Source organism: Platalea leucorodia (assembly GCF_965183815.1).
Source record: "Platalea leucorodia genome assembly, chromosome: 21".
NCBI classification, from domain to species: Eukaryota; Metazoa; Chordata; class Aves; order Pelecaniformes; family Threskiornithidae; genus Platalea; species Platalea leucorodia.
In genome coordinates this window covers 5,934,083-5,942,392 of record NC_138843.1, presented here as the reverse complement: position 1 = coordinate 5,942,392, position 8,310 = coordinate 5,934,083, and positions in this window count along the sequence as shown.

The window sequence follows — 8,310 nt, the reverse complement described above, 5'->3', positions numbered from 1 at the left end:
CATGGCACAGGACAGCCAGTCCAGTGAAGAAAGAAATGATGTAAAATGTAAACTTCCAGCTACAAACAAACCGAAGTACCTTAGAATCCCATTCATAAACCACCAAGCTGCCATTCTGTCTATCAATCACACTCATTCAAAGAATGACACAAGGTAAAAATCCATACATTCATGTGTTCAAGGTTTGCCCAGATCATAACAGGAGTGGCTCTTTGCATGTCGCATTCAACAGACTTCACAAAGAGCAATTCTTCTGCTTTAGAGACGGCAGAAAATAGGAGAATCCCGCTGACTAAAACCACCCAGATATAATCATCCCAAACCTTCCCAGCACCAGCAGATGCATTTGTAAAAGTCAAACAATGCCAGTCTCTCTCCGAGGCTTTTGGGGATTAGGCATGCGAAATTCTTTATCATGTAAAGTAATTCATCACTGTCAGGTTTGGTCTCAGTCAGGAGCTGGTAATGATTTACCCACATTAAAGCCACACAGAAGTATATATAAAATATTTGCCAAGTTCACTGGGCAGAGGCAGGTCACACAATATACACACATATAGTATGGAAGGAGAGGAATTTCACCCCAACAGAATAAACAAGTTGTTAATAGACTAAACACAGGAAATCTTCATAGAATCATAGAATCGTCTCGGTTGGAAGAGACCCTTAAGATCACCAAGTCCAACCGCTAACCCAGCACTGCCAAGGCCACCACCAAACCATGTCCCCAAGCACCACATCTCCCCGGCTGTTAAATCCCCCCAGGGATGGGGACTCAGCCCCTGCCCTGGGCAGCCTGGGCCAGGGCCTGACAGCCCTTTGGGGGAAGAAGTTTTTCCCCATACCCAACCCAACCCTGCCCTGGCGCAGCTTGAGGCCGTTCCCTCTCATCCCATCGCTTGTTCCTGGGGAGCAGAGACCGACCCCCCCGGCTCCAGCCTCCTTTCAGGCAGTTGCAGAGAGCGATGAGGGCTCCCCTCAGCCTCCTCTTCTCCAGGCTGAGCCCCCCCAGCTCCCCCAGCCGCTCCTCCCCAGCCTTGTGCTCCAGACCCTGCCCCAGCCTCGCTGCCCTGCTCTGGCCACGCTCCAGCCCCTCCATGGCCGCCTTGGGGTGCGGGGCCCAGCGCTGAGCACAGCATTCGAGGGGCGGCCTCACCAGTGCCCAGCACAGGGGGACGATCCCTGCCCTGGTCCTGCTGGCCACGCTGTTCCTGATACAAGCCAGGATGCCATGGGCCCTCTTGGCCACCTGGGCACACTGCTGGCTCACGTTCAGGCAGCTGTCACGTATTGTTCTCTGCCATAAACATGTCAGAAAAGAAAAATTTGTCTAAATCTAGGAGCTTAAAAGCAATTCTTTTTTCCCCAAGAGCTCTGCAGGGGAGAGTTTAGAATATTATAGAAGCTGGTGTTATAATACAAAATAAACATTTAGAAAAACAGTATTCATTTTCTTGATGTATATCTCAAAGGACAGAAAGCAATCGAACTTTCCTGATGCCTTTTTGCTTCTTGAGCTCTCTTGGGCTCATGAATGGAATCAAAGATCCTCATCAGCTGCCTTTCGGAAAAATTCTCAGTGGCAGGAATGACTGAGACAGTTGGGTTTGTGTTTACTGGACACTGCTGGCTCTGCAAAAAATTGGCTGTCGTTGTGATATTGACTCTTCAGAGCTCGTGCTCTCCTTCAGACCGGGCACCATTTAAGTTCTGCACTCAAAAGGATTTCAGAAAACCGTAAGTAGCCTTCAAAAACCACAATAAAAATGCCTTCCATCAAGCTGGGGACCTCATGAAGAGAAGAAAAGGAACTCCCACAAGTGGAGAAGTTTTAAAAAGAAGCCTTCATTAGTTCTATTATTTCTGCCAAAAAAAGGGCATACTAGAAAACTCAACTTCTAAGGCTGTGATGATGTCTGCAAGAGTACACAACTTCAGGGCTTCAGAGTTCAGACGGGTCGGTGTCCCCAGGTAGACTTGGGAGGCAAGAGCAGACAGTTTAGGCATCCCCAAGCACCACCATCTGCTCTTTCTTGGCAGAGTAGGGTCTCCCCAGACGCCATCTGAGAACATGGGAAAAGGGCACCAACTCAGAAGAGACACTGTTCTTCTGATCAGAGCTGAGATACAGCATTAGCTCCTCAAGCATAGCCTGCAGAACTGGCAGCAGGAATCTGATCTTTGCCACACGGCAACGGAGAAGCCGAGCCTCTCTGAATTACCTGTGTGACAGGCTGCAAAACCAAACCCAGCTTCTGCGGCTTTCGGCGGACTACAACAGAAGGACAATGCAATAAATCACTTTTCACTGTGTAGATTTGCTCTCCTTCCTGCCTGGAAGCTGCTATCAATCTGGGAAATCGCTACTTGCCGCTTTATTTCCTTAATACAACTCTAACACGAGAAGCTTAAGAAAATTAATATTTTATATCAATTTCACCAGTTTGTAACAGCGAACAGGTATTCCTCACTCAGCAGGTAAGAAACACTTTTGGCTTAACATCAGATGCACTTTTCAATTTTGCCAGCTTCTTTGCTGAACACAAGCACCTCACAAAGTCCGTTGCCTTCCAACGTACAGCCTCTGGTTAACAACAGAACAGCTTTTTCCTTTCTTTTTTCTCTTTTTTTTTTTGAAAAAAAAAGAAAAGAGAAATGGGGAAAAAGTTCCTCTGCCTTTTTAAGTCTCCATAAGTCTCTTGATTAACCTCAGCTTGGAGACACATCAATCACCAGCGCAGTCTTGCATCCCACAACCAGTTGTCCCAGTTGGCCAAATGGGAGACCGGCTCCTTTGGAGGACAAACAGCACCACGCTTGTCCTCTCCAACACACCTTCCATCTGGCTTTGCAAAACTCTCATAAAACTTCACATTGCACTTGCAAAACAAGGCATTACCTTTCGATGCTGATAAATGATGTAGGTAAATAAGCATTTTCAAATCTGGCTAGCCAAAATTCAGATGCCTGGCTTCACGTTGCGCATCGTTATCTATCCCTGAAACACTCACCGCACGCTCTGATACCTGACTTCAGTCTTGCTCAACTGCTGGTGCTTCCTAAAACCTCCCATCCGCTCTGGCGTTAAACAATTCCAGAAGTGGAATTGACCATCAAGCATTTGGTTTGGGTTTTTGGCAACTTTAACCTAAGATTAATTTCTTTTGTCCTTGTACTACTTGAATTTTGACCATTACACAGATCCATTAAAAATCATCATCATCACAAACACGTTCTTCCAGCCTCGCGGCCAGCTTTGCCATCCTTTTCTCTGGGAACAGTTTTCAGTGCCAGCACGAAAATCTCCCCTCGGTTTCATCAGTTTTCGTACAAAGGGCTAAGAGGGAAGCACCGAAGACTCAGCTACGAGCTACCCACGGGAGGACGGAACGGCTTCGCACAAAGCACCGCTACGATCGCCTGCTCTGACCTTCCCGGCCGCAAAGCCAGCTCCGTGCAACCCCTTATTTCTGCACGGATCCCACGCGATCCGGCTGCGCGGGACCAGCGGCGCGGAAACTCCTCCGGGAGAGCTGCGCCAAGGATCCTTCCTCTCCTCCCGGTCGCCGCGGCCACCAGGAGCCCACCCGGCCCCTCCCCAGCCCCCCAGCCCCTCCGGCTCTGCCCTGAGAACTCGGCTCCGCCGGGGCGCGAGGCGCCGCTCCCCAAAACCCCCCTTCCCCCCGCGGCTCCTGCAGGCCGAGCGGCAGCCCCCGCCCCGCCAGCGCCCCCGGGCTCTCCCCCTGCCCTCCCTCCACCGCCAGCCCCACAGGTTAAAAATTTTAAAACAAATACAGGGACTTGTTACTATTTTCTCACTTCCACGTTTTGGTCCGCGTGCTCCATTCCAATCAAGCAATACACAATCAAGCTTGTAGCAGACTGATGGCTTGAATCAATCACAGAACGCTTTGGGATGGAAGGGACCTTTAAAGCCCACCCAGTCCATCCCCCTGCCATGAGCAGGGACATCTTCAACCAGATCAGGGTGCTCACAGCCCCATCCAGCCTGGCCTTGAAGGTTTCCAAGGATGGGGCATCTCCCACCTCTCTGGGCAACCCCTGCCAGTGTTTCACCGCCCTCATCGTAAAAAATTTCTTCCTTATATGTAGCCTGAATCTCCCCTCTTTTAGTTTAAAACTGTTACCCCTTGTCCTATCGCTATTGGCCCTGCTAAAAAGTCTGCCCCCATCTTTCTTATAAGCCTCCTTTAAGTATTGAAAGGTCAGTTGAAAACAGTTGGCTTAAGTATTGAAAGGCCATTGAAAACAGCTTCTGCTCCAGTAGCCAGGTTGCCACCAACAGGTTAGTATCTGGGCAAATGTATCAGTGAGTATATTTGCACGAGGTAGTAGGGCCGTGGAGTTACAAACACGTCAGGAATCTCTGGCCATATCAGAGCCCCTTGGGGGGACCCCAGTGCTCCTGCCTGCAGGTCGTGCTCCTGGAGCTCGTCGTGTGGTATCACCGAAACCAGCTTAAAACAGTGCTTGACCTGCAGTGCCTGTATTTATAAAGCCAGCTTTTCTGGGTCTGATCTAAAGCCTACTGACGTCAATGAAGAACTCCCACTGACTTCCAAAGGATTTGGCCTTCCGTGAGCAAAATTCTGCTCATTTCAGTGTGCAGAGGGTGAGACAAAACCATCTAAGAGCACTGGAGCGAAGGAAGGGGCTGTGTTCAGGGCGTCATTTGTCTTTTTTATTCTTTCCTTGGGTTAGCTGCGACTCTCTGGGTTACAGAGGTGGAATATGAGGAGCAGCCTCTGCATAACCACCAGAGGCACCAGCACAGACCCGCAGCATCCCAGAACCCGCAAGGCTCGCACAGCAAAGCGGATACGACCCGTGTGTGCCTCGGCAGTTGTATAAATCATAGTCATGGTATAAATCATAAATTTTATAAATTTATACATCAATCATATAAATCATAAGTCATTTTGAACTATGACTGTGAGTGCTGAGCACTGCCCCTCACTCCCACTGTAGAGAGTGCTCCCTTGAAGCCGTACAAGTTACCGGTCTGTTGGGGATATGTACCTCGAGACATCCAAAGGGGTCTGAAACACAACGATGGACACATGGGCTCTAAATATCAGGCTTCTTCAAGTGGTTTCATGAAATAATCAGGATTTGAGGTACTTAAAAATCACTTATTTCAGAACATAGGCTGCTGAAGCCCTGATGGGTTAGTATTTATATTACAACATATTTATGAGTAAAAAACCCAGTTTTTTAAAAATTTATCCACCAGCTGCCCACTGTGAATGGGATGATATTGTGTTCAGATGTCCAACAAGTCCTCTAGTTATAGCCTATGAAAGAGTCACCCTCCGAAATCCCGTCCAACAAGTCCAAATAACGCTCTGACCGGGCCCGAGGGTCAGTTTGGCCATGATCTCTCTGATGCGATGCTGGGTTATGATGTGCTCGATGGAAAGCCCCAAGTGTGGCCCTTGCCAGCGTGGACAGTACCCTCGTGTGGAAAACCATCGACGTGGCTCCGCTTCCTCTCTTTCCCACTGCCAGCCCCGCTCCAGTCCGCTGGCATAGGCGTCCGCCCTTACTGCGCCGTTTGGTCTCAGCTCCGAGGGTTAGGACGGCAGAGGAGCCGCAGGCACGCCGTGCAGAGCCAGCACGCCCCGGTGCTTGTTGCAGTCCGCTTACCCAAGTCTGCTGCCGGCATCCACTGCACCGCCTCACTCGCACGTTTTTCTTCCCATTTATCAGCCTTACAGAGTTGTCCTTAGGTAACCTTCCAACCTCAGGTAGCCAGAGAAGGTGGCTTATTGCCTGCTGCCAAAGTTCAGAAGCTTGAGCTGAAGTTACAGCTTTGCGAGTGTTACGGGGGGGGGGGGAAGATGCAGACACCATGAGGAGTTTTGGATGCCGTGCACCCCCCCTCCCTGATCCCAGGCCCTGGGGGGAGGCACATGGGAGCCGCTTTGTTCCTATTTTAAGTACAGACCAGAGTAGCCAAGAGCCATTTTGTCTCCCCTGTGCAGCCTGGCAGGATTTGTGTTACGGACCTCAAAGGACTGCTACTGCGTGTGCTGCTCCAGGGATCACAGGCAGCAAAGCTGTCCCTCGATCTCTGTCCTTCTTGAAAGGGCTTCTGAAGTATACGACCTGTGGCTAATATTAGACACGGCAACTTCAGCAAGCAATCCAACACCCTTTCTGTACCGCTTGGCTCTGCCCACTCCCGCTGCGATCTCAGCCTGCAGCACCATTTTCAGGGTGAAGGTCAGGACCCCAGGACTCCCGTCACGAGGCACTTAAGGGTCCCTTGCTGGGGTCCCTGCTCCTGCAGCCCCCTGCTCTGCACACCTTGAAGAGAGGGAAGTGTCCTGAGAGAGCCCAGCAGAGCATCAGAGCATCCCCCCCTCCCCTTGCACAGCTCAGGGTGATACACTGAATAGGTGACTTTATTTTAAATAAAACCAGTTGCATTCACTGGTCCCCAGATACCCACATACAAGTCCTGCGATGGATGTGTGCAGTTGGTTCGGCCAGTGTCACCTGCACTAACAGTGAGCACAGGCAACACATCTCAGTTTTTATGGCCATGGGCTGTATTTTGCATACACCAGCTTCCAGTCAGACTCCCAAGACCTTTAGGAGATGATCAAGAGGGGTCCTGCCCGTAACATCCACCAGCTCCTTCGATACTCTGAGCTGAATCCCATCAGGCGCCGTGGGCTCGTGGCCATTCAGCAGATCCAGCTGGTCCCTGACCGTTTCAGCGTCCACGGAAGGAAAGTCACTGTTCCCGCACTCGTGGTCCTCCGACTTGGGGGACCGGGCAGCCCGAGCTCTGTCAATATTAAGGACTGAGCATTGAACACCTCTGCTTTTTCTCCATCCCTATCAGTCAGGTGACCATCTTCAACAAGTATCACTCCAATGTTTTCTTTAGGTCTCCTCTTGGTACGACCGTACTTCAAAAAGCCCTTCTTGTCGTCTGACACAGCACTGGCCCATTTCAGCTCTGAGTGAGCTTTGGCCTGTCCTGTCTTCTCCCCGCATGTATGAACCACAGCTGTCATCTTCCTGCAAAGCCTGACCTTGCTTCCAGAGATCGCACAATTCCTTTTTCCTCTGGAGCTCCACCAGGAGTTCCCTGGTCAGCCAAGCAGTCTTCTGCCCCGCTCGCTTGACTTCTGACACAAGGGAATTGCCTGCTCCTCAGCTTCTCCAAGGTGCTTCTCAAAGACTGACCAGCACTCGCCCACTCCTGAGCCCTCAGCAGCAGATTCCCAGGGGCCTCTGCTCAGTACCTCCCTGAAGAGCTTGATGTTTGCTCTCTTGAAGTGCTGGCTAGCAACTCTGCTGTCCTTTTTTCTCATTACGCTGACAATGTTAAACTCAACCATTGCATTGTCACTGTGGCCAAGACCATCCCATCTCCCCCACAAGTCCTCCTCCATTCACAACTAGCAAGTCGAGGAAGGCATCTTTCCTGCTTGGCTCCCTGAGTACTTGTGACAACAAGTTCTCTCCCACAAATTTCAGGAACTCTCCAGACCTGCTCGTCAGAGCAGTATGGCATTCCCAGCTGATGTCTGGGAAGTTGAAATCCACCATCAGAAGGTCTACCGATCCAGAGATTTCTCCTCATTACCCGTAGAGTAACTCATCAGTGCTTTGCCAGAGCCCATGCAGGACCCTGCCACCCTCCAAAGCACCCCAGGGCCCTCTACGGGCCCAGCTGCCCTTCTAGGACAAACTGAAAGAGAGTAGATTTAGATTGGACTTAAGGAAGAAATGTCTTACAATGAAGGCGGTGAGACTCTGGAACAGGTTGCCCAGAGAACTTGTGGAACCCCATCATTGGAAGCATTCAAAGTCAAGTTGGATGGGGCTTTGAACACCATTATCTAGTGAAAGATGTCCCTTCCCATTGCAGGGAGTTGGAACTAGATCATCTTTAAAGGTCCTCTCCAACCCAAACCATTCCTTAATTCATGAAAAGCCCCAGGAATGCCCCTGTGATGGTCCTCCAGCTCCCTCACACCACCCTGCAAACAGTGCACCCACCTCAGCCAGCCTCAGACTCCAGAGTTATCTGCAAAGACTTTTATTAACTTCAAAGGATTAAAAAGTGGCCAAAAGCCCCAGCGCAGGACTGCCACGGGCCCTGGCTGTGCCACAAACAAGGCACCTGAGTTTCAATAAATAAACAGCTTCCCAGAAGAACGGCACGCACAAGAAGTGCTGCACCCCCAGCCTTGATGGCCTTCCCACACCTCAGGGGGTTCAGACACCCCTCGATGGGGCACTGGCAGTGGCCCGGGGCTCGACCTGGGC